This window comes from Mauremys mutica, chromosome 2 (assembly GCF_020497125.1).
Source record: "Mauremys mutica isolate MM-2020 ecotype Southern chromosome 2, ASM2049712v1, whole genome shotgun sequence".
NCBI classification, from domain to species: Eukaryota; Metazoa; Chordata; order Testudines; family Geoemydidae; genus Mauremys; species Mauremys mutica.
The window spans coordinates 92,696,175-92,723,677 of record NC_059073.1 but is presented as its reverse complement, the minus strand read 5'-3'; the positions used below and the strand labels follow the sequence as shown (position 1 = coordinate 92,723,677).

Sequence of the window (27,503 nt, the reverse complement as noted above, 5' to 3'; positions counted from 1 at the left end):
CAGCATCCAGTCTTCTAATCTTTGATCATTCAAAGTCTTCAAGCTTCAGTCAGGCCTGGTCTTGAGTGTTTCATTATAAAATGGGCCTCAGCAAACTGGAAGGAATCCCAAGCAGGCAACAAAGATGCTGTCAGTATTTGAGGGTATGACCTATGAAGAGAGACTAAGGGAGTTCCATTCATGCAGGTTAAATTAAAGGCACAGGGTATTAGCTGCTCATAAATACTCGAGGTGAGAGCAGAAGGAAGGGGAAAATTATACATATGATAAAACGTAGTATAACACGTAATAGTTTGAAATTAATTAAACGAAATATTAAATACACAAATTATCACTCTGATGTGGTCAGTTAGATACGTGTTCGATTCAATCTGAGAGGTGGCTGAGGCACCCTCACCTAGAGGTGCTCAAGAACAGACTAGATACTGCTTAGAACTCAATCCAACTTCCTCTGAAATTAATGGAAAGATTTCAGTTATTTCAGTGACAGTTAGATCAAGCCGTTAAGAGGTTAGTGTAGAAAGCAGTCATGTCCTAATACACTGTACTAGAGTTACTTCCCATCCCAATCATCTGCTTTTTCTATGATGAGAGGGCTGTAGCATTCATCTGAAATGTCCTGAGAATAAATAGTTAATCGGCTGTTGAAAAGCTATCTGGGATAATGATCAGGACATTGGGATACATTATTAATGCACCACTGAAAGGAATAACAAGAGGCTTTTGTGGTTTATCAAGTAAACAGTTTTTGCTTGATAGTAAATAGAAAATGATGCAATAAATAGTAATCATGAAACCACAGCAAAGGAGTTTAAGAAAACATATGATGCTGACACACAGATGCGAGGAGAGAGATTGGTCTATCTCTTAAATCATCCAAAACACCTTTTGATTGGTATTTCTGATTGTTAGATGTGTCTCTACTCTCTAACTGGGCCAGTATTAGCCATTTCTAACTTAAGGCATCTTCTTAATGATCATTGTGATATTTACCAATTGTTGTAAAAATGAGTTGATATATCTTGGTGTCCTTCAATACCAGCACAATCCCTGGTCTGCAATCTGTGGCCCTTCAGAGGAAAGGGTCCTCCTGGATACTTTGGTGTTCACCTGTTAGTTTCTATCCACAAGGGAGAAGCGGCATAGTTATCTTCAGGAACTGAGAGTCCCCACTTGTTCCCTCATTATAAACAACTGAAATTCTTTTCCTAAGAAAGAGGAACAACACACATAAAAGCCTAGAAATCACCCCCCCCCCCGCAAAAAAAACCCCAGCAACAACAACACAACCCACCACTGCATTGTGGTCTAGGCATGGACTCAGTAATGGACTTACAGGTTGGAGGTTGATAGTGGAAGCACCTCTTGTTTTTTAGCTTTCTCTGTCTCCCTTGTTCATGACACACTGCTCAGAAGAGACCTGCTTTTCCTATTCTCACAAAAAGTCTGTCCTGTTTTCCTGGAAGGAATTGTCTTTATATAGGGAAGTCAGTCTTTATTTCTCTCACCTCTCCAGCATATTGCAGTGTTGATGTCATCTCAGTGTATTGTTTCCAATATGTATTTCCTGAAACATGTTCACATTTGTTCCTACTAGCTTGTCCTCCATGGATGTCTGTCTGTGGAGAAAACTTGTAGTGTCTCCTTACAGTGGAGGTATTATCCCTGTTTTGGGAGAGTACATTTCAAGACCCACATTCACTCAGTGTTCGTACTTTCTGCTGAGACTGGCTATAGAGATATATGATATGGATTAAGGAAAAGGCATTTTTAAATTTGGTACAAATAAGGTGTTCTCTAAGTACATTTGTGCTAAAGGGGTGATGAAGAAAATAGGACTCAATAAAAACATAACATCTTATTCTGATGGAAGACACCAACATCAGAAGTCTCTTTTGTGGAGTTTTCACTTTGTTGGACTGTTTAAATTTAACCTTTCAAATGAAAACTAAATGTTTGAAAATATGCCAGAAAATACTGATGCCTAGAAAACAACTATCTTAAAATGCTTCCCAAAATATTGGGACAAGCTTTAACAATGATTCTTATGACAAGAATTGAAAGGCAGTCATGTGTTCAATCTGTTATATCCTTGGGCGAGCCGGTGTAGGAAGCAATCACTTGAGGCCAGAGAGCAGGCAGCTAACCAAAACCTCCATTTTATTTACATATATACAGAGAGCTCCTCAACCGGTTGCAACCGGTTGAGCTAACCCATAATAATCTAACTCAGTTGCCATAGCAACAAAACCATGACAACCAAATACACAACATATTCCTCCCCCCCTAATAAGAACATCCCCTAAATAAAACACACACTAGACTAGAGAAGGAGGGTAGACTGCCTCCATTCCCGGCTAAACCCTGGGGATTATTTTGCCCCATAACCGTGGGTTCGCCCTAGCTAAAGATCCAGCCGATGAGGAGGCCTTCTGTCTCTAGGTGGATTACGGCGAACTACTGGTGTTATTGCACCCGAAAGCACTAGGGGCTCAGGGTCCGCAGCACGAACAGGTGAGGAGGTGGTATCAGCTCGTGCTGGGCAAAGGGGTATCTCAGCCGCCGGCAGTAATGGAGGAGAACAGTCAGAAACAGGTGACTCGTGATTCGATCCCTCACCAGAAGAGGTGAAGTCAGACCCCTCAACTGCAGATGGGTCCTGAGGACTGGCATGACCTGGCAACAGCTGATCTACATGTCGCCGCCAGGTAAGATTCTCTGCAGTCCGGACTGTGTAGGAAACAGGTCCTGTTTGAGTGATGACTGTGGCCGGAACCCATTTAGCTCTGGAAGTATAATTCCGAGCCAAAACTGGCTGTCCCGGGCTAAAGGTTCGGTCTTTTGCTCTGGGTGCCCGTCTGATGACTTGATATTGCTGCTGATGTTGCACAATTTGTCGGGGTTCAGAAGGTTTCAGCAGATCAAAGCAAGTGCGCAGCTGTCGTCCCATCATTAGAAAGGCCGGAGATGCGTGGGTCGTAGCATGAGGTGTGTTTCTGTAGGAAAGTAAAAAGGTATCCAGACGCTTTTGAATGGAGTGTTGTCCCCTTGCTGATTTCAAAGCGTTTTTCATTGTCTGCACAAATCTTTCAGCTAATCCGTTGGTGGACGGATGATATGGTGCTGACGTGATGTGGTGTATCCCATTTGCTTTCATAAAATTTTGAAACTCCTGAGAAACGAACTGCGGTCCGTTGTCGCTCACAAGTTGTTCTGGCAGACCAAAACGACTAAAGAGTCCTCGTAGTTTTTGGATAGTACTCTCTGCAGAAGTGGACTGCATTATAGAGACTTCTGGCCATTTAGAATGGGCATCTATTGCCACCAAGAACATGCTTCCTTCAAGGGGGCCAGCAAAGTCAACGTGAATACGTTGCCACGGGTTTTCAGGCCAGTCCCATGGGTGTAGGGGTGCCCACTGGGGTGCATTCCTCACACCCTGACATGACATACAAGCTTTTGCCTTCTCTTCAATAGCGCTGTCCAGTCCAGGCCACCAAAAATAGCTTCGTGCAATTTCCTTCATGCGCACTATTCCACAGTGACCGGAATGTAGCTGTTCTAACATCTGTGATCTCAGTGGTGGTGGAATAATGACACGTCTCCCCCACAACAAACAACCAGATTGGACCGATAACTCCGTCCGCTTGGACAGTAGGGAACAAGGTCGGATGAGACCGGAGAGGTTTGTCGAGATGTTCCATGCATCACCAGGTCCATAACGTGGGACAATACTGGGTCAACGCGAGTTGCCTTCTTTATCTGAGTAGCAGTGATGGGTGTATTCTCTACCTGTTCAAAGTAGAAGATTTCCTTGTGGGCACTATCTTGGTGTTTGACCGGCAAAGGCAACCTTGAGAGGCCATCTGCATTGCCGTGTAGAGTGGATTTCCGATATTTGATTTCATATGTGTGTGCTGAAAGTAACAATGCCCAACGTTGCATACGACTAGCAGCTAATGGGGGAATGCCTGTGTAAGGTCCAAAAATTGATGTCAGAGGTCGATGGTCTGTGAGAAGAGTAAATTTTCGCCCAAACAGGTACTGATGAAACTTCCGAATTCCAAAAACAATTCCTAATGCCTCACGTTCGATTTGGGCGTAGTTAGTTTCTGCTTTGCTTAGAGTGCGTGAAGCAAAAGCAATAGGTCTCTCTTCTCCTGAAGGCATAATATGTGACACGACTGCTCCCACTCCATAAGGGGAGGCATCGCAGGCCAATTGCAGTGGTAAGGATGGATCAAAGTGCGTTAGAACTTCAGAATTTAGCAATGCATCCTTAGCTTTGTTAAACGCAACATCACAGGCTTCAGTCCACTTCCAGGCCTTGTTCTGCCCAAGGAGCTCATGAAGTGGTTTTAGCAGTGTGGCTAACTGTGAGATGAACTTTCCATAATAGTTCAGGAGTCCTAGAAACGAGCGCAGCTGGCTTACATTTCGAGGTGGGGGAGCCTCCACAATAGCTTTAACTTTTGCAGGGGCCTTATGAAGACCTGCAGAATCAATGATATGTCCCAAATATTCAACAGAGGGCTTGAAGAATTCACACTTGTCTTTGCGAACTCGTAGGCCATACTCTTCCAGTCTTTGTAGGGTAGCCTCTAAATTCTTTAAGTGATCCTCTTCATTTCTTCCAGTGACCAGGATATCATCCAGATAGCACTGAACTCCTGACAAGCCACACAAGATCTGGTCCATAGCCCTCTGGAACAGGGCGGGAGCAGATGTTATTCCGAAGGGTAGACGACAGGATCGATAAAGCCCCTTATGAGTCACAATAGTCAACAGCTCTTGGGACTTTTCATCGACGTCCATCTGTAAATATGCTTGACTCAGATCAATCTTACTGAACTTTTGTCCCCCAGCCAGGCCTGCGAAGAGGTCATCGATGCGGGGAAGCGGGTATTGCTCTGCACACAACACTGGGTTGACAGTGACTTTAAAATCACCGCAAATCCAGAGAGAGCCATCTTTCTTCACGATTGGAACGATAGGAGTGGCCCATGAGCTATGGGTAACTGGTATTAGGACTCCATTGGTGACCAGGCGCTCCAGGTCTGCTTCAACTTTTGGCCTGATGGCATATGGCACAGTTCGGGCTTTCAGATATTTTGGTGGACTGCCAGGTTTAATGTTCAATGTCACAGTGATTCCCTTCATACTTCCCAAATCATCTCCAAAAACAGCAGCATGTTTCCTTAGTATAGGGGTTAGACTGGTTTCTTCTTTAGTCATCCGGTGCACTTCTGCCCAGTTCAGTTGAATCTTCCCAAGCCAAGACCTACCCATTAAGGCTGGGTAGTTACCTCTCACCACAAACAGTGGCAATTTAGCCACCTGTCCATTGAGCTCCACCTTAACATCAATAGTGCCCAGCATAGGCACAGCTTCTCCCGTATACGTCTTCAGAACAGTTTTTGTTGCCTTAAGCGGAAGATGCTGTAGCTTTTCTTTATACACAGTCTCGGAGATCAGTGAGACGGCTGCACCGGTGTCCAGTTCCATGCGTATACGTTTGCCATCCAATAACGGGGTTACCCAGTATTCATGTGAGCCCATTGCCAAAGACAAAACATGCAGTGGCACTTCCTCTTGCGATGAGGTGTCACCTTGATCATCCTGGGTCTGCTCTAGGGTCTGCAGGGTTCCTCTTTTTGTCGGCCAGACCACAGGCCTCTTTTTCTTTTGTTTACAGGCACACTCAATGTGTCCCTTTTTGCCACAGTGTCGACACACCAGGTCCTTACACCAGCATTCTGATGCCTGGTGACCCGGCTTACCACAGCGGTAACATTCTTGACTCTGCACAGTTTTGTGGGTTGGTTCTTGTGACACTTTTTGCACCCTAGGGGATGCACCGATGTATTGTGCCTCCCTTGTAGCCAGTTCCATGGAGACAGCAATATCAACAGCCTTCTGTAAGGTAAGCTGAGCCTCTGTCAGTAGGCGCTTCCGTATAGCTTCACTGTACAGGCCACACACTAACCTGTCACGCAGGGCATCATGTAACATTTCTTTAAATTCACAGTGTTCTGCTAGCTTTTTTAAAATGGCTACAAATTGTACAACTGTTTCATCTTCCTTTTGGTCTCTTTTGTGGAACCTATATCTTTCAGCAATTACCAGTGGTTTTGGGGAGAAATGAGACCCCAGGATTTCCACAATGTCACTGTAAGATTTAGTCTCAGGCTTAACAGGGTGTAGTAAGCTGCGTAGCAGAGAGTAGGTTTTAGCCCCTACAACAGTTAAGAATATTGGCACCTTCTTCGCTTCTGTAATGTCATTTGCAATACCAAAAAGCTCAAAACGCTCAGTATACACATGCCACTGCTCTGTATTCTCATCAAAAGGCTCCAGCGGCCTGGTCAGAGTAGCCATGATTTTTAGTTTCACTTTCACAGTCAGTGCAAAAAGCAGCTTTTTTTTTTTGTTTGTTCTTTACCTTAACTTCTACTTCCTTCTGTTACTGGAGCAGCACCGGAATCCCACCCTCGTCGCCAGTGTTATATCCTTGGGGCAGCCGGTGTAGGAAGCAATCACTTGAGGCCAGAGAGCAGGCAGCTAACCAAAACCTCCATTTTATTTACATATATACAGAGAGCTCCTCAACCGGTTGCAACCGGTTGAGCTAACCCATAATAATCTAACTCAGTTGCCATAGCAACAAAACCATGACAACCAAATACACAACACAATCACTTATGATGAAGATAGGGGATAGATTAAAAAGGCATCAATCTGCAAAATTTTCCTCTTCTGAAGATGCCATGAACTCCCATTTGTTCTGTATGATGTATACCTTGTATTCTTTCTCTGGCTAGCACTTGTGATCACTTTCCCCCCTATAATCTATGTCTTACTGTTTTATGATCAGTTAAATGTTTAAAATGGCAACCAGTTGCCAAACTGGTTACCTCTCAGGCTAATAACTTGTCTATATGGGATTTTTCCCCCCATAATAACTTCGGTGTTTTGGGGGGATAAACTGCCATGCTGCCACATACCAGATAATTAAAAAAAATCTTGTGTTCATTCTGCATTCATTAATGCATTGTGGAAGGGAAATAACTATTCCACAATGAGTTATTTGAGGATAACTTTTGTGTAGCCAAATAGATCTATGCCTCTTCCGGCAGTCCTCGCACTGATATCCCACACTGCATAGCTTCTCACTTGGATCAGCCTATCTGTTTACCTGTGTCATCTACTGTTCCACAGCCATCTTGACTAGATATCACCTCAAGCTGGAATTGCAAAGTGATGCAAATTCACACATCTAGGGCTACATACAGTACTTGTTATAGCAGCCATGGTCTGTGCTTCCACAGGGTCCCATCACGAGGCACTGGAGTTCCTTATCCTCTGGATATAAGAGCATGTTGAAGCTCATCTGAATAGCAGTAGCTGGAATGCCACGATCTACAAGTGACTGTCAGAGCAGTTGAAGGAATGTGGATACTGCTGGGACATGGAGCAATGCCATGGCAAAATGAAGGGGCTCGACAGGGCAACAGTGTTGCAAAGGACAGCAGCAGGACCTCTGGAAATGCTTCCACTACCTTGGTTCAAGCTTGGGTGGCTAGCCTGAGCGGTCATCTGTGTTGCAACACCCACACTGCTATTTTTTAGCATACTAGCTGGAGGGAAGCTATTATGAGTCTGTCAACCCAGGCTGGGAGGTGCACTCCCAGATGCAGTGGAGGCATACCCCAAATGACCTAGACACTGGCCAGAAGCAATGGTGGATTAGCCAGTGGGCCAATGGTGCCTGTGTCCAGGGCCCCAGCCAATTGAGGGACCCCAAAAACATGGGTACTCTGATCCCTCTCCACCCCCCTGGTGCTCCAGCTGGGGAGCGGGGTTGGGGTGTGGTGGCATTCCCCACTCTGCCTGCCCACCTGCTTCTTCTGCTGGGGAGTGGGCTTGGGGCATTAGACAAAACCCCCGCGGATTCAAGGTCTGTAGAAATATATATCCACCAATGCTAGTTTTAATTAGTGACTTTTGACTTCACAGCTTTTGTATACCATAAAGAAGGTCAGGTGTGGTAAGTGTCAATACCAAGGAGCAGGGCTGGGGTCAGGAGAGACATGGAGGTTGGGCTGAGGCACCCAGAAAGCTAATGATCCATGTCCCTGTGGTTCCTAGCCTCTATCAATTGTTATTGGCTAATATCCCTCACATGACCACCACTACACATGGAGCAGCCTGGTTGTATTACTGACTGCCAGAACTATGGCACTCAGCAGTGTTTTTCCCCATGTTGCCAGACAGCAGTTCAAAACTGGTGCTGGCTCTTAAAACAACAACAACAAAATTGAGGCATGTCAGGGAAGGAGCTGTGCCTCCTCTGGTCCTGTCTCCCAGAGGGGATAATAAAATGGCTGTAACCCAGGTGCTGTGCCTCTGCTCTCAATTTAAATGCCTTTAACGCATGGGATGAGGAGGATCTGGCCCTGGATAAAGACTGAAGCAATTGGCCAGTGTGGTAGGGACAAAGGCACAGCTATGAAAGGAATGAGCAGTATTAAACCTGCCGAGAATACTATTTGTCATGCCAGTAATCAACTTGAAATTGTTTTGCTTATATGGGATCCTTTTATTGAATACCTTTGATTTTGTAATTCTTAAGTGAATTATAATGGTGGTGAAAGTGCTGGATTGACAGCACAGGAGACTCAAATCCTCTATGTGCAGCACTTACAGCACACAGTCAATGGCAGTGCAAGCTGTGTCAGTGCTGCATCTCTGACACCATGAGACTAATTTAGTCTTGATGGCCTTAGCCTCCTGGGGCTCCTTATGAGGTATGCCAATCATGATAATTGTGTCTGGGATGGCATTACAAACTAAAGGAGAAAAGAGCCTTTCTCCTATCAATCACCTACCCGGTACCATCTTCAAGTGTGTTAAACACATACATTATTACAACAAAAAAGGCAGATAGGGTGTTTAGAAGATCACAGAAATTAAAAGGTTCTAATTGTTTTAATCAAAACCCCATCTGTAGTGGCTGAACCATTTTTTTCCCCAGGAAATATCTAACTTTGATAAGGGTCAAAATGGAAGCTAGCAGTGACCCGAGTTACACCACCAGGTGTGTGATATATCTGATGGATGCATCCATGTGGATGCAAGTTTCTCAACATATTTGTAATAGTTCATGTGGTTTTGCTGGGTGTTTGCTGTTACATGGTATTCACAGCTGAAAACTCCATGACCGACAAAGGATATATTATATCTTTCTTTTTGAACTAAAAATCTGTATATGTGAAACTTGTTCCATATTCATTCCATATATTCAGTACTAACAGTCAAGATTTTTACAATATCTTCTGCAAAATGTGTGAGAGCAGGTAATGCCCTATTTACATATGTGCCAAAACTGGCACTCATTTAACTACCATGAACACCTTATGATCAAAATTCTGCTCTCTCAGACCAGCTCAAGTCTATCGAAATGGTTGTAAAATTGGGCCCTTCTGGTGTTTCTTCTTACTTCTCCAAGACTTTACAATGAGGGTTTACCATATTTTAAGACATCTTTATTTTTAAGCCTAAATTATGTCTGCTGAGATAAAATATACTTTGCAATGTGGTATCCTTGAGTTCTTTTTTCTTTTTTCCATTATGTAGTTTCCCATTCATTAGCGTAAATTAATGGAATTATACTGAATTTACCCAAAGAGTTATATCATCTACAGTGCCATTACAATCTCTAAACCCAAACCTGTAAGGTGCTGAGAATTCTTGCGTGGTACTGAATTTCTCCAGTCTGGAATGTCTCTCCAAGGATCAGGTCCTAAGGAAGACCTATCTAAGTTATTTCTAATCTATCTCTGTCTACACCGATCTTCTGTAAAAAACTGACAGTAGTCTTATCAGTGTGTATTTATGGATTCTTATTAGTATACTCATTATACAAGCCAGATCTCCTTGACACTAACTGGAGTCACTTATTCCAATTAAGGGGTGGCTAATCACTTAAGCCACACATTTGGTTTCCATTTGTGTGTGCTACAAATCTCCATGAAGTTCCCATTAAAAGTGATTGCTCAGCAAACTGATTTCCTATAGAAAATGACTGTTGCTTTTAAATCTTCTTAAAATGCCCTTATACAGTATACTATCACAGGGAAATGTTTTCTCCTTTCTCTCTACTTAACATCTCATATGCTGAAGTGTCACATGTATGTTGGTGATCTTCCAGCTGCTGAAAGATTTTGGAGCATTATATACAGCAGTCATAAAGCTAACTGCACATTTGATAGCTGACCTAACTTTCAGTTTATTTGTTGAGGAAACTGACAGTTTCAAATGTACCAGCCATTTGAAAATCCTACCTTATTTCTTCATCTCTTAGTTGAGCCATATTAATAACAAACATACCCTGTTCAAAGTGATTGATACACTTTCATTGATGAGGCAGCTTACAGCTTTTTTAGATTTCCAGTTGTCTCCAGTTTGATAGATGCTTGGCTTGCCCTTTCTACATCAAGTTGCATCATCTCCAAAACTGTTTCCTACCAAATACCAAGAATCAGAGTGGCCTTAGTGCTTCAAATAGAAGACTGATTCAGGATGTCTGGGTTGTACACTGGATCTGCCACTTGCTCGTTGTGTAAATGTAAGGGAAATCATTTCACTTCTTCAGGCCTCGTGTCCCCTGTTGGGAAATGAGAATAATGTCTGCTTTACTGTAGTGTTGTGAGGCTTAGGTAATTAATGACAGTAAAATATTCTGAGGTCCTTACATGCTAGAGAAGTGTTTATTATTGGGGAGATGAAAGCAACAAGAAACCAGAAGACACATTTACTTCAACCACACCTGAAAAGTGCAAGGATAATGCTTGGCTTCATGAGGACTTCCTCCAGTTATCTTTCTGTGTTTATAATTTTTGTCTGACAGGAAGTATTAACCAACAGTAGAGTGGTTACTATAGTACAATAGAACACCATTTTTTATCCAAATCCTTCAGATGAACAGGGAATCTTGCTGGTAATCTCTGAAAAGATGGAATCCAATGTCCCAGCCCCAGATTGCACTCAGTAAATCCAGCACACAGTTGACTGGCTAGCTTTAAAATCCTTGGGGACATAATCAAAACTTGAATAGCTGAGGCTGTGTCCCAGCTCCATTATTAGGTGGTGTTAGGGAGCAGTGAGAACAAGGAAGTGGCCTGTTGCTAGTATGCTGAAAGAAAATAAAACAGTGTTTCTGTTTTGTAACTGGTACATAAAGAACCTCTGGCATGTTAGGAACCATTTGTAACAACACTGACTTTTATCCTAAAGCTCTTGCTTCCTATGAAACTGGGAAATCAATCCCCAGGCTGTAAATGGACTTCTTACAACTCTGCCTCTGAGAGGAAATAACATCTTCTATTGCCAGCTCCACCATGGTTACAGGCTGAGGATTCCTAGTGGGGCAAGAACATCCTCCTCTGACTTTTATGCAGTTGTGGTGAGGAATGTTTAACACTTTCCTTTCAGATAAACTACCACTCCACTGTCGCATTCTGTTTTTATTTTGCTTAGAACAGGGATGATCCCAAACCAGATTTGCAATGCTGAAACTGAGTCTGCTAATATGCTGGAATCAGGTATTATAGCTTGCTTTATAAGCTTGTCTAGATGAGCTCTCCACTTCCCATTGGCAGAGCTCTGCAATACATTTTTCAATATCAGTGAAACTGGGGGAAAATCACCCTTATTTTATTTCTTACTGTATTTATGAAAAGTTTAAAAATTGTCCTTTTTTACCTCCAACTCTTTTCTACAGGCAGAAAAATAAGTTTTCCGATGGTAGGAAAAATACATAAAACTTGAGCCCAAGCCCACTCCTCAAAATACATTAAGCCTTCTTCTCAGGTTCTATGTTGTACACTTAAAGGCATTGGTGCAATAGCAAAATTATCTCAAGGCAATGACCTGTCCACCTAAAATGAAATTTTAGAGGGCAGAGTTGAAACCCCTCAGCACCTGGAATGTAAACAGTATTGAAAAACTCACTGTGGATGATTAAAAAGGGAAAATTTTACAGGAATGCATGTTAAGGCCTTGACCCTACAGGGTGATCCATCTGCTAATAAAGGTCTGTCTAGCTATAAGTATCTCTTTAAAGGATTGGCCCGTTTAATACAGGGATCATTTCTTTTGGAGAGTGATTCAGATTTGAGAGTCTCAATCTTGACAATTTCCTTCTAATTAGACACTTCAGTACAAAGTAAAGCATTCTAAAACACAATTGTGGAAATACATTTCTTAGAAAAACCTGAGAGCTGTATAACTGTAATTAGGTGTTCTGTTTACATGTGTAATTTTTTTATAGAAGGGTGGTAATTACAGAATTAAAGTCCAGCAAATACATAATTTACACAGGTCCAAAATTCATTATTAACATTTTTATTAAAACCAGCTGTTGCAATATTGATATGAGATGGAACAGAATGGCTTGTTCATAGCAGTCAAGGTTTCAGTGCTAAATAACGGCTACTTTGGATTAATTCCAGTGAATAGTTTAACTCTATAAATAATGCAATCTTGCTACAATTTCCTCTTTCCAGATTTTGGTCTCCTTAATGATTTTAAACTTGTACTGTCCCATGGTGATGTACTGTTTTGAAATGGTTGCAAATTGCTGACTCGTGATAGCTGCAGTGTATTCTTTTATTCCTGCTTGGCTCAAATATATGTTGAACCTTTAGTTACAAAGTGCACTTTAGTACATAAAATTAAAAATAAAAATAGGACCCCGCTGTCCCCATGTGGTTTATTCCCCTATAAGGGACTGGAAAATATGACTTTGCAACTGTGGCATTTCCTTCTCATTCTTTCTTCTTGAAGGGGAGGGACAGGTTCATTTCTTTCCTCTGCTCTTGGATGGATGTCTACTCGTGTCTCCACATGGGTGCCCTGTGCCTCTGCACTTCTACTTTCTCTGGTCTAGGCAGCATGGCTTCTGGAGATGTCATGTACTAGGGACTAGCCACTGCCCACAACCCCACCCCACCTCAAACGTTTGTTTTTTAGAGACTCCTGTTAGTATCAAATGGATGCTTCTGAACACCCTATGACAGGGTGCAGTGGCTGTATTTCCTTTTCCATGGGATTATTGCCTTTTCCTCCACAGTGCAAATGACCCATGAAGGGGCATCCATGGGAAAGCAGACCCTGACTTCAATGGAACAATTTTTGAGGAACTCTGCATGGGAATCAAACAGAAATTTCTTTTTGCTTCCCTTTCTTTCAGGGATTTTTCCCTTGAGAGGGGGCCACCAGGCCAATTGTTTAACAGAAGATGAACATCTTGCCTAACTGCTACTGTACTCACGTGAAGGGGAAATAACCATCCTGGGTCTAGGCAGACATCTTCAACTGAAAGGGGGAGGCCAAGGGTAAGGCAACTCTTTTTGGGGGGAGCTTCCTCTGAATAATCTAGCTTTTCTGCAGTACTTCTGAGCAAGGGGAGATTGACAGCACATAGTGACATAGACAAGATGAGCTCTTGATAACTTTTAAGTTTGTTGTCAATCTCACAGTGCTTTCTGTTGTAGCCTACATTTATGTGCTGCCTTTCATGTTATGAGTCTTTATTCAGTCAAATAGCCAATAAACACTAATACTTTGAGTAGACCTCCAGTCTTGATGCAGAATTCTGACCTCATTGAATTTCCCCTTCGTGAAGCTAGGATGTAATTAGTTTACTTCTACTGCTGTAATGATAGCTCACAGTAAAGAGGAAGAATGACAGAAAGTGATCATGCTAAATAGACAAATCTAGACTAAAATGTGGATTTTTTTGTCCTGACTTTTCTAAATGGGTTGCAGATTTCACTTAAAATCCACTGCATCTCTGAGAAAATAAGTGAAAATATTCTCTTTACCTGTTCCTCCAAATCACAGGCCCACTCAGTCAGTGACACAAGAAAAGTGTCCTGTGGAGACTCATTCCAGCTAACCCATCTATAACTCAAAATGTACAAGTCAGAATGTCCACAGAGATTTAGATAGGGCAAAATAAAATTAAGCTTCAAAGACATATTTTGTTTTTTAAAACTATTCTAACTGGATTAAACTCAAATCACTGCTTATCTTATTTATGTTTTGGTTTTGAGTTTACCATTTTACACAGGGTTAGATCATGCTGATTAAGCTCATTTGTCATGTACATTCTCTCACTCCTATCTGTTCTGTAGTTTGTAATTGAGAGACAATCAACTTCATTTATTAATGAACCCTTTGTCTTTTGATTCTTTGAACAGAATTTGCAAGAGATGTTAAAGAACAGAATCTAATAGAATTGACAATTAGCTGCAAGTTGTATTGGTTGTTTTAGCCAAAACATTATATAATAGCAGAAAAATATATAACGGGATTACTGAGGAAAAAAGGCATCCTTTCCCTACCTAGATCTTTGTGTTGTTTTTATGATTTGTTCCCTATACAGAAAATAAGATAGGTACAGAGTTTTGCACTCCAAGAGGAAAATATCTTTACTCTGCCTCTGGATTTTTAAGAAGATTTAATGTAAAGGGAACAGATTGGAAAGAAATGTTTATATATCTTTGATCTTTCCTACTCCAGTGTGCACAAAAAATTCACACCCAGTACCAACTATACTTGACGTTCTTCTGGAAGTTTCCTTTTGAAGCGTCAATTCTATTTGTTGCAGAATACAACAGGATTATTTTCCAGACAGTGTTTCTTTCTTTGGCCTTGTTATGGTGTGTGTTTTTCTTTTGTCTATTTAATCCTGCCCTCAAAGAGACACCAGTAAAAGTATCACAGGAAAGCCAAGCACCTTGGAAATGTTGCCCAGTTGGTTTGTCTAGTTCAAGCCTGGGGTTGAAATCCTGGCCCCCATTGAAATCAATGGGAGTTTTGCCACTAACTTTAATAGAGGCTGGATTTAACCCTGATAGATTGTGATAGATGATAAAGGTAAAAGAGAAGTTAAATTGCGTTAGTGCTGTGTGACTATGTACTGTACATGATGGGCCAAATTCTGTTCTCTGAATTCAGTTCCATTAACATCTGAACTGAACAACTAAAACAGAGCAGACTTTGACCCACTGTATTAAAATGCCTAATTATGCATTTATACATGCAATAACCAACTTTGCACAGGCTTTCATAGTGACTGTATGTGCATATGTATGTGTGTGTTTACCTCAGGTCTCATCTTTTTTTAAAACTAAGGTTCAGATGCCTCTAAGTCTAACCTCAGGCACTTATAGAAGGCAGGGTATCTTGAAGGCAAGAAAAAGTATTCATAGCTCTATACTGTAGACTGGTATTCCAAACTGGTTGAAGATTAGGGACTGATTTTAATGATAGACATGTCTGGCTTTCCACCTTATCCAGCTAACATCCTATTAACTTATAAAATATATTTATGGTATTTGGGAACCATCAGGAAAGTGTTTTGGGTAAATTAACTGGCACTGGCCATTCGTTCCAAATAGTTTGCCTTTGCATCACCTCTTCTCAGAATTTAGACTGAGCAATTTAAATTCATTGTATTGTAAGATTTTATCTTCTCTTTCATCCCAAGAGAAGTAGGGTATAAAACTGAAAACAGATGATATTTTACTTAGTTTGTTATATAACAACAGCATGACGATCTGTCTCCTGAACACAAATAAGCTATTTACTTTTTTCAAGTCAATTTTTTGACATGCAATATTGTGGCATATCTATATTAGTAAAGCTAGGAGATAATTCTCCTGATACTTAAATACAATTAGGACTAAATTGACCAAAAGAATTCCCACAGCAGTTAGTAATGGATGCATGACTGCTACAAAGTAAACTTCAGAAGTGATTGAACAAACCATTTTGGACAAGAGAAAGAACTGGCTTGAAATTTTACACAAAATCTAAATTAATCATTAACTTGAGATTCAAAAGTTTGCTTAATTCCACTCCCTTTCCCCCTCCCCCAATTTTGTGTGTCTTCACATTCCTATCTCTAGAAACAATAAAATACACTGAGAGAGGTTATTCTAACTGTTGTTGGGTCAGATTGAAAAACAGGAAACCAAAAAAATTTTAGGTCCCTCTTCTTCCTAAATCTCCAGCTCAGATTTGCAGACTCAAAAGTTTGGAATTGAGTGCCACAGAGCAAACAGCTTTGCTGGAAAAAAAATTGTCCATTTATATATTTACTTCTGGCCCAAAAAATTAAAAATTCTGCGCCAAAAATTAAAAATTCCGACCACAATATTTTAAAATTCTGCATATTTTATTTGTTAAAATAACACAATATAAGCTCACCAATTTCAATTATTTTGGTAATTTATCTCAAAATACCTGTCAGCAACAATACAGACAACAAAAAAGATCCAGGAAATGATTTTTGACAAATAGATTCCTTACTAGGCAAATTAATACAGAACTTTGAGTAATAATTCATTTAAACAACAACACAGAACCATATTTCCCACACCTCTTTGCACTGCTTCTGAGGCTTGGGGAGTCAGGGATAATGGAGAAGCTGAGGGAGAGGGAATTAATTGCTGTGAAGAAGCCTGGGAGTGAACATGGAGGGTTGTTGGGTGTGAGTGTGAGTGGGAGTAGTTTGAAACAGTTTTTTGGTGGGGGAGGGGAAAAGATTGTTAGGGAGTTGGAGATCCTCCCCCATGCAGACCCTGACTGACCCCTAGGTTCTTCCATTCAGTCAGGCACATCGGCCCCTGTCTCCATGACCCTTTGCACCACTCCTGCACCACCTCCACATCCCCATGTTGCCCCTTCACCCCACTCCCATTCAGATTCTGGCTCAATGCTGTCACCCCACTAGCTCCTGTGCCCTGGCCCATTCTGTCCCCCACCACTCGCCCTTCTGAACCCCAGTCTGTGTGACCCTCCTAGCAGCCAGGTGTGCCCCACACTGTTTATCCCTCCTATATCCTGTGCCTCCTCACCTGGACCGATGAGCAGAGAGTTGTGAGGAATGCACCCTCTGCCGCCTCCCTATCTGCGGCTGACTGCTCCGGCCTGTAAGCCAGCTGCACTCTCTTTGGGTGCCACATCAGCCCCTGGCGGGGAAAAGGTATAATTGCAGCACCTCTCTGGCAGTATCTATTTTCTGCAGAAAGAAAAAAAAATCTGTGTATGTGCAGTGGTGCAGAATTGCCCCAGGAATATATATTGCAAAAAATAGCACAAATTGTTCTGATTACTAATAAAAGTGGAAAAGGTGGAGGGAAAATCATTTCAGACAAACTTTTGTCAGCTCTACGAATATCCTTGGCAGTTAATATTTCATTGGTTACTATAGAGTTCACATTAAAAAGAAAAAAAAATTGGAGTCATTCCCAAGTCTACATTTTGAAAATGTCAATAACTTTGTCATATTTTAACAGTTTGCCAATGTTTTACCTGGCTGGATCGCTAAGTGAAATTATTGTCTGTTAGAACTATGATTAGATGAATCTGGATGACTCAGGGGATTGGCAATGACTGCAGCTATGATTCAACAATGGCAGCTTTTAGGACAAGTCATGATGAAAAAGTAAAAATCATGGAAATACAGCAATTTCATGCAGTACTGTGTAATCAAGAAAGCTTTTTCTTATCTGCTTTCATTGCAAATCGCTATTGCATATGCTATGACAATAGTCCTGAATGTGCTATGCTGAAGAACTTCTCCATTCAAATGTATGCAAGGAAATCCCACTTTCCACCTGGAAAGGAAGGGAGGTTCATGAGCCTTTGGGGAAATTGGAATTCTGAGTCAGGTCATTTGTCTCACCACATGGTGTTTCGAGCTTTTCATCGCATACAGAGCAGGGTTTAGCTTTATGGCTCTCTGTGAAGCAGGTTCAGTTATTAGTCAACCTTGCATTGGCTCTCCTGGTTTCATGTTGAACCCCAACGTGTAAAAAGGCAAGGATATTAAAATTAAATATGAAAAATATGGAATCTGTAACTCCTGTTACAGCTATGGTAATGGGATACAGTGTCACAGGCCCAAGGACTCCCTCCGTCAGGGGGTCCCATGGAAAGGCAAATTAGCATTGTAGTTAACGCGGTTGCAAGCATCGCAAGACATTTTGGGGGAGGGTCAAAGGTGTGTAAGTGTGAAGTGAAAAATCTCCAGGTCAGTATTCGAATCCTGACTAAGTTATTAATGACTAGCTGGGGGTTGTAGAGGAATGGTGCGAGGCACCTTCCTTTCCATTTGAGTGTGCTGGGCTAGGGACAGTCACAGTCCTGTGTTAGGGAAGTGCAGGGGCTGCTCCCTTGGAGTGAGCACATGTTATCCCAAAGTGAGAGGTATGGGAGGAAGTAAGGCCATGGCCTGTGTTTATGCATCACTCGTGGAGCAGGCTAGGTACATCAGGGAGAAAGCTTCATTATCTAGGGTATGATCTAGGTCTAAAATTTCCATCTGATGACTATTAAACATCATACAATATGTGCATTAAAATCTGGACATTAACTGTGTTATTTGCAGCATCTCATATAATTGTACTTAGAATTGCAAGTACAAATATTCTAGTAACGCTAACTATTACAGGTGGTGAAAGACCCATTTGAATGGCGCACAATGTATGTGAAAAGTACAGAAGTACTTGTGGCACCTTAGAGACTAACAAATTTATTTGAGCATAAGCTTTCATGGGCTACAGCCTACTTCATCGGATGCATAGAATGGAACATATAGTAAGGAGATATATATACACATACAGAGAACATGAAAAGGTGGGAGTAGGCTGATTAATTAAGAGAAAAAACTTTTGTAATGATAATCAAGATAGCCCATTACAGACAGTTTGACAAGAGGTGTGAGAATACTTAACATGGGGAAATAGATTCAATGTGTGTAATGGCTCAGCCATTCCCAGTCTCTATTCAAGCCTAAATTGATGGTGTCTAATTTGCATATTAATTCAAGTTCAGCAGTTTCTCGTTGGAGTCTGTTTTTGGAGATTTTCTGTTGCAAAATTGCCACCTTTAAGTCTGTTACTGAGTGGCCAGAGAGGTTGAAGTGTTCTTCTACTGAATTTTGAATGTTATGATTTCTGATGTCAGATTTGTGTCCATTTATTCTTTTGCGTAGAGACTGTCCGGTTTGGCTAATGTACATGGCAGAGGGGCATTGCTGGAACATGATGGCATATATCACATTAGTAGAGGTGCAGGTAAATGAGCCTCTCATGGTGTGGCTGGTCCTATGATGGTGTCACTTGAACAGATATGTGGACAGAGTTGGCATTGGGCTTTGTTGCAAGGATAAGTTCCTGGGTTAGTGTTTTTGTCCTGTGGTGTGTGGTTGCTGGAGAGTATTTACTTCATTTGGGGGGCTGTCTGTAAGCGATGACAGGTCTGTCTTCCAAGATCTGTGAGAGTGAGGGATCATCTTTCAGGATAGGTTGTAGATCTTTGATGCCCTGGAGAGGTTTTAGTTGGGGGCTGAAGGTGACGGGTAGTGGTGTTCTGTTATTTTCTTTGTTCGGCCCGTCTTGTAGTAGGTGACTTCTGGGTACTCTTTTGGCTCTGTCAGTCTGTTTTTTCACTTCAGCAAGTGGGTATTGTAGTTTTAAGAATGCTTGATAGAGATCTTGTAGGTGCTTGTCTCTGTCTGAGGGATTGGAGCAAATGAGGTTGTATCTTAGAGCTTGGCTATAGACAATGGATCGTGTGGTGTATCCTGGATGGAAGCTGGAGGCATGTAGGTAAGTATAGCGGTCAGTAGGTTTCTGGTATAGAGTGGTATTTATGTGACCATCGCTTATGAGCACAGTGGTGTCCAGGAAATGGACTGCTTGAGTGGACTGGTCTAAGCTGAAGTTGATGGTGGGATGGAAATTGTTGAAATCATGGTGGAATTCCTCAAGGGCTTCTTTTCCATGGGTCCAGATGACAAAGATGTCATCAATGTAGCACAAGTAGAGTAGGGGCGAAGTGAATGTTTGTGAAGTGAGTATAGCCCTTCTTTTAGTGGCCAATTCAGGCAAGCTACCATCTATTGGCTCTAATCTATACCCTTAGTGGCAATATCAGTAGAAAAGCCAGTGCATAAATGAGCCTGGAGCCCAAGATACCATCACACCACTTGGATCCAGTTTTAGAAGGTCCACTGAAGTGGAGTGAGTCTGGCTCTCTCTTAGAAACAGAATATTTCAGATAAATACATTCTACCTCTCCAAATACCAAAAGAAAGCAACCAAAGACTCGGCAGCAAATAAGATCTTTTCAAGAACGTTTCAAGAAACTTTCCAAAAAATTAATAGTATAAAGATTAACTGGTCACCAGAGAGAAGATAAATATGTGAAAATGGAGATGAAACTTTAGCCAGTTACCACTGGTCCAAGAAAAATCTGAATCATTCTGAAAAAAGTAAGTATCAACCATGAATTAAAGGTGTTGGTTTTTTTAATTGGAAATGTCAGACAAAACATGAAAAACATATAAAGATAACTAGAGAACATGGAGACAGCCAGAGAAATAATAGAAATGAGAAGAAAGTCAATCCAGAAGGATAAAATGAGCATATTTTATTTCTGGAAAATCAACAATTACTTTTGTTTTAATCTTTCAGTTGATATTTCAGTTTTTGTATTTCACCATGGCAGTTGTGAACATATAGTAAAGTAGTGTGACTTGGTCAATAGCTGATCCTCCAACCTTTTGCTATTAACATCCCTGATAAAATTCTAGATTTTAAGTGCCAGATGCTCAGCATAGCTCAATTGAACTGCACTGATTTATACCAGCTGAGGATCTAGTTAATATATTACCAAACCAGAAAAGACCATTTGTATCACCATTCAGCCCTCTGATTTTTGTAGGACTATTTGTTTCCTTCTAATATCTTATTCATGTCTTCTTGACTATAGTGATGCTATCTGGACTCCCTTTCTTAGGAATCCATTCCTTGTCCAATGCTTTGTATCCTGAATATTTTCCTCCTTCCCATCTCTTCATATATTGAAGATATTTATAAACTATGATGGCAGTGTTTTTAGACTGATTATGAGTCATTTAACTTCCTAGCGATGAGGCTGGGAGGGGGGTTTCTTTCTCACTAGGTTTAAGTCCTGTCAAGTACAGTACAACATTTTCCATTAAGTTGCAGTTATATTTGAAACTGACCTGGAGTATTCTTGTCCTTTCATTCTCAGTATTCTTATTTTTCTCAATCAACACACTATCCCCTAGGAGGTTAATATGAGAAAGAGAGCCTATGGAACTGTTCTGAAGATAAGCTGCTAAATAATGTAAAGCACTTTAGGAGCCTTCTGGATAAAAGGTGATGATACATAAATAAAAATATGGTCTTATTTCCCTGTAATCTTGAGGTACAGTATGGTGAGCTTCTGGTTGATTTGTTCTGCCTTTTTAGAAATATTAAGTGAATCATCTAGCAGTTGGCCACCATGTTTTTACAAGATGTGGGTGTGGATTTTTGCCACTGAGCCAGGTCTAGGAGCTTGCGTAACATACTCTGGTCCTAAGCCTTTACTGTAATTATGGAAACTATGAAAAAAAGGAACCATTTTCAAGGCTGTCTAAAGAGGGGAGAGGTGATGACATGCAGAATAGGCCCAAGCAACTCTGTACTCATTAAGCTGAAGCAGGAAACCACAATGTGACTCATTTATCCTGCACAGTGTGTCAGCGGGGTTCTCTCATTGCAGATCACTGGTGGAAATGGAGTTCATCTTTCTCTAGTATTCAGGAAACTGCTGAGCGAGAACTCCTTAAGAGGGGCTACAACTCCAGGGCTGGGCATTGTGTGGGCAGTGAGGCAACAGTGATGTTTGACTATGGCTACACGTGAGCTGATGTTTTGTAATATCTCCCTACCAACTTTTAAAAAGGCTTTACATGGCGAAGACTTCAGTAGTCCTGCATTAGAGGTAGCAATAGTTTCATTGAGGGGGTATTAGCATGGAGAGATGGATGTTTTGACTCCTGTCCTTTCATTCTCCTGCTAATAGTTTTGGGTCTAAGTATTGATGTGAAATACCGGGCAAACTAAATCTGGTAATGAAAATCAGCTAAAACAACACAAGTCTGTTTTTGTTTCCATTGGACAAAGATTAACAGTTAAACCAAATCTTGAATGGGAACAAAACTCATTTCAGTTTATCTCTCTTAATTGAATATGTATTTTTGTGAGACACTGATATGGGAGTGTTACTGACCTTCATCACAAAAGAAAATGTATGATTCCATCTCCAAGTCCTTAGCAGGAATTTAGGTCAGAGCAAAAGGCATCCAAGTACTTATTTGGAAAATGTTTTGAAATCACTCAGGGATTCCTCAGAGATTCAGGTAGAATGTTTGAGGACATAAGTACTATTCAGCCATAGTCACTTCCCCTACTGACCCACAAATAGTATCACTCTTTCACTCCCAACCTGCATAAGTGCCCACAAAAAAAGAAATCATCCCACCTCAACCGATTAACCAGGGTCCCATGAGCCACAGACTCTCTTTTAAATATAACAGTAGCTTCCTTTTCTTGAGGAAAACTGTTTTTCAAGATTCCCACATTAATTACTCCTGGGGGAATTCTGCACCTCTGTGCATGCACAGAATTTATGTTCCCCACAGATTTCTTTGCTTCCCCGCAGAAAAAAATTACTTTTTAATGGGGAAGCAAAGGGAAGCCACAAGAGCAGTAATGTGATCCTCCCCAGCAGCTTTGGGGGCACAGGACAGCTGGCAGAGAGGTAAATCACTGTGGGACATGGGGCAGGACTGGGGAAGACCCGGCTGGTGGCTCCTACCCTGTGCCGTACTCAGCTGTTAGTCCCAGCTGGGCTGGGAGGACGGGACTTCCTCTTCCCCTGCACATTATCCGGGGCCATATCAGACCCACCCCTAGATTTCTCCCCCAGCTGTAGGAAGCTCTGCAAACTCCCTGCCCCTGCTTCCTGCACCCATTGCTCCTCAGCTGTAGAGGGAGGGATCACTGTACAGGGAGCTGCTCCTCCATCTGCCCAGCCCCTGGGCATCCAGACCCCCTTGCATCCAGACCTGCCTGCTGAGCCTCACCCACCTGATGAGCCCCACTCCTCATGCACCTGGACCACCCCAATGAGCCACCTGGATCCCCACTCTACTGAGTCCCAACCAGCTGCACCTGGATACCCACCCCACTGCCCCAGCATCTAGACCCCCCCACTTAACTCCCCCCCCGCCAAGCTCTATCCCCCACACACACTCTGACTCTTCCCCGCTGAGCCCCAGTCACCTTCACCTGGACCCCCCTGAAGAGTCCCATTACCACTGCAGCCAGAACCCCCCAACAAGCCCCTGTGCATCAAGATTCCCCCCTCGACACACACCTGGATTCCCCATTCAGCTGCCCACACCCAGATTGCCCCACACAGAACCCTCTCAACCATACCTGGATCCTCCGCACACTAAGCCCCTTCACATTTGGATCCTGCCTTGCTGAGCAGGCCCACCCACACCTGGTGCACCTGGAACAGAGGCGAAGGGCCCTGGTGTGTTTCAGGGGCTGGCCTGTTCCTTGCGTTGTGTCAGAGTTGGGTGCAGCCTCACTGCTGAATCTGTGTCCCGGGGAAGGTGGGGGGGCTGGTGATTTCCCACATCTGTGCAGCCAGTGGACTGTGCTCCCACATGCCATGCAGGAGCCTCCACATTTATTTGACAAATACAAATTTGCAGATTTTTTGCAAAATTTAAAAATATTGTGCACAGAATTTTTATTTTTTGGTGCAGAATAATTTTTTGGCACAGAATGCTCTCAGGAGTAATTAATAGCATATGCTGGCATGATATTAACCATCACCAACTGTTAACTTCTATCACCTATCACCCCCACCCCATGATGTGCAGTTATTAATAATACACCCCAAGATGACAGAGTGAGAAACGTACTCTTAAGAATTAATTACAGCAGTCATAAGTCCAAATATGATAACAAGAGTGAGAATAAATCTTTTGTATCATAAGTGACAGATTCAGAGCTCGTATAAGAGGGTGCAACCCCACTGAAATCCATAGACTAGCTTTTGAGGGAATCCAGAATGAACTAAAGAATTTTTAAAATGTCTTGATAGCTACTAAATTTCACTAGATCTGAATTTGGCCCTAAATGTAAAAGTACAATTCTCAGTTATCTTCTCTGCATGCTCTGATGATCCAGCTTGTGACATTAATGAAGCCTGTGCAACTCAAAAGGAAATTTTTTTGCCAGGATTTGATTAATTTTTTGTTTGTTTTTTGCCCAAAAGATTGTTGCTATACTTCCCAGTTTGATATAAAATTCCTGGAAATGCTACTGTTCTTCCGGGAGATGCTGCTTTTGAGACTAATGTATTAGAATATTCGTGGCTGCTACTTTGGAAGTAAATAAGTTAGTCAAGAGATCTAACCTGCCCTAAAATCTTCTATCCAAGAGTTTCAGTGCTCCTAAATTGAGCATCTTGGAATTTTTTTCAACAAATCATGTTGCAATATTTAGATTATTTTTAAAAGTAGTACTATACTTTTAGTTATGTTATCTTTCTGGAGCTTTCATTGGTTGTTGCTGCTAGATGGCACAAATTATTGTTAAGGGAGAGGATTCTTTCTCTCTCTTTTGTTTTTCTTTTATTCAGGATGGCTCAGGTAATCTTGGGTGGAAAAGAGTGCAGCAATACTTGTAAACTGGGAACACAGAATAAGTAGTTTTTCCTCCAAACACGGCTGTGGCATTTTCTTATTCCAGCCCTTTTTATATGCAAGACCTGGACAAACAACTACTAATTTATATAGAACCAAATGTTGTGTGCTTGTATTTCAAGGGGTTTATTAAGCAGGCAACTTGATGCTCACTCTGAAATAGACTTTGGATGTGGGTTTTTCTGTCAAATAAGCTACTTATCAAATAGAAGTCAAAAAGTCACTGAAATTTCTTTCCCTGTCACAACATACAGTAAAATAAAGAACTCCTTGTGCTGGGAAAGAAAACATTATAGCAAAAAGATGATGTGTAGGGTTTTTTGGCTACAAATTAACCTTTTTAGTATTTTTTTTAAAAAAGTTCTAAATTATGACTTTTTCAATGTTTACTTCATGTGTGTATTAATTATTATATTAAAATTGAGACTATAAGATGGTGAAATATTTGCAAAAATCAAAATGTAAGTGCTTTCATGTGTTGTGATAGTCATGGCATTAGCTCCTACTATTAACTATAAAGTAAGGGTGAAACAAAAATGTCTAACCACATCCCAACAAAAAAGCATGAGCAAGAGGCAGAGAACCCTAGAGAGGAACACTCCTAGTCAATCAGGCAGAGGGAGGAGAACTACTGGGATCAGTACTGTTGTATTTGCAGGCCTATCTGGACCTCTGGGCTGAGCAGGAGGTGGGCCACAAAGGATTACGCGTTGCGAGGCTTTTGTTACTCCCTCTGATGGTAACCAGGCCTCAATTTTTTCCGTCTTTTATCTTGGTTTTTGATTTTTGTGGAGCTGGAGGGAAGAGGGTAGGAAAAGGGTCATGGTGCCCTGTCGATTTTCCATAGTGGTTCATAAACCATTCTACAATTAAGTACAATAGAGGGTACAATTGTACATAAGTGTTTTTAACTTGGAGTTTTTAATGCTTTTAAAGCCCTGATACAACAAGGTACATGAGCCCATGTGAAACTTTAAGCATATGTTTTAATACTTTGTTGGCTCAGGGCTTAAAACATTAAAGATTATCTTCTAAGGAAGAAAAACAATTAGCATGTCTTCCCCCACCCCCCCTGCTTATAATAATGCACAAAAGGCCTAAACAATTTACAGGGATGTCATCTCTGGTATTCTCTGGCTTTGTTAGAAGATTGGCTAGAGGTCTCACAGCAGACTGTGAGCATTCTCAGATCTGAGAGTCATTGAATGTAGTATATTTATCAAATGCATGTTTTCTTTCAACAGTTTAGTAATTTGACTTAAATAGTTATTAATAAACAAAGACAGTTTATTAAACATTTGTGAATATCTCCATCTGTCAGTGTCATGAAGTGGCTTACCTCTCTGGCATTGGTTGCAGATACTGTCTCAGTTTTCATCCCTGTAGGTAGGCAGTCTTTCCTACTCTGTTGTTTGTTTAGTTCAGGCTTCTGGCCAAACTATTAAGAGCCATCCCTTCTAGAATAACAAAAATCCAAACAAAACAGTCCCCTTTGCCTTCCTCCAAACACAGTTACTCCCCTATGTACCATGCAGTGCTCTCCCAACTCCACAAAGTCCTTTTTTCTTTGATTGGAGGGATCCAAAGTAAGCAATACACAGCCATCTGATTGGCTGTTCTGTCCTCAGGCTCTTTGCCAGGATTATGACTAGCTCCCAGTCCCACCCTCTCTGTCTGGAAGTTCCAACCCTAGGAGCTACAAACAAGCTGATGCTCACTTTTTACATTTGTGCAAACTTTGCTTCAGTGCCCAGAGTTGCATCCTTCCCACACTTTTTGCAGCCTCTCTCTTTAGCCTCCACTCTGGCCCCTTTCCAGGCTTCCTCCTACAGCCACTCCCCGGGTATTCTTTGCACATCCTACTCAGGCCTCAGTCACCACCTTTCCGGAGAAGCCCACCAGTAGCTGCTCTCTTCTCAGATCTCTGTTCCTTTCAGGCTCTTTTTTTCTTCTATACAGGTTCACAACACGTCTGACAAGATTGGCTTCCGGCTGTTAAATTTTATTAAAAGGAAGCTAAAATTACTTTAAATGTTTTTTTCCTATTTGTCTAAGCTAGGAATTGCTGTAGTTGCCACGAAATTGTTAAGCAATCACCTAAGTGGTCTGTGCCATCTGAGAGTTTAAGGCCAGAAGGGACCAGTGTGATCATCTAGTCTGAGCTCTGCATGACTCAGATCATAGAACTTCCCTGAATTAATGCAGTCTTCAAGTCCCATAGCTGTAGTTGAATTAGAGCATCTCTATTATGAAATTTCTGTTCCCTATTTAGGTTCTTACCAACTGTGATCAAATCATCCTTTAACCCTTTTAAATAGACTGGGCCATGTCTCCACTACCACTTATGTCAGCAAAATTTATGTCGCTCAGGAGTGTGAAAAAACACCCCTCTGACCAACATAAGTTTCGCCGGCATAAGTGGTAGTGTGGACAGCACTATGTCGGTGGGAGAGCTTCTCCTGCTGACATAGCTACCGCCGCTCATTGAGGGTGGTTTAATTATGTTGGCAGGAGAGCTCTCCTGCCATCAGCATAGAGCATCTACATGAGAGATCTTACAGCGGCACAGCTGCATCAGTACAGTTGTAGTGCTTCAGCATAGACTCTCACTACAGTGACAGGAGGATTCTCCCATTGCTGTAATTAATCCACCTCTCCGAGAGGTAAGGAAGAATTCTTCCATCAACCTATTGCTGTCTACACCAGGGGTTAGGTCAGCATAGCTATGTCTCTCAGGGATATGGAGATGTAGCTATGACAATGTAAGTTTTCAGTGAAGACTGGCCCTTAGGCATGTTTTCTAATGCTTTAATCATTCTTGTGGCTCTTCTTTGATCCCTTTCCAATT

At 41.7% G+C, this 27,503-nt stretch overlaps 1 long non-coding RNA gene across 1 annotated transcript; it reads right to left on the bottom strand.

Annotated features, from left to right (window-relative positions):
• Positions 1 to 1,380: 1,380 nt before the first annotated feature.
• Positions 1,381 to 26,146, bottom strand: LOC123362862. Its single transcript, XR_006576609.1, has 3 exons — positions 25,995 to 26,146; positions 10,390 to 10,666; positions 1,381 to 1,665 (listed from the first exon to the last, which is right to left on the bottom strand). It is a non-coding gene; the product is annotated as an uncharacterized LOC123362862 (long non-coding RNA).
• Positions 26,147 to 27,503: the final 1,357 nt, after the last annotated feature.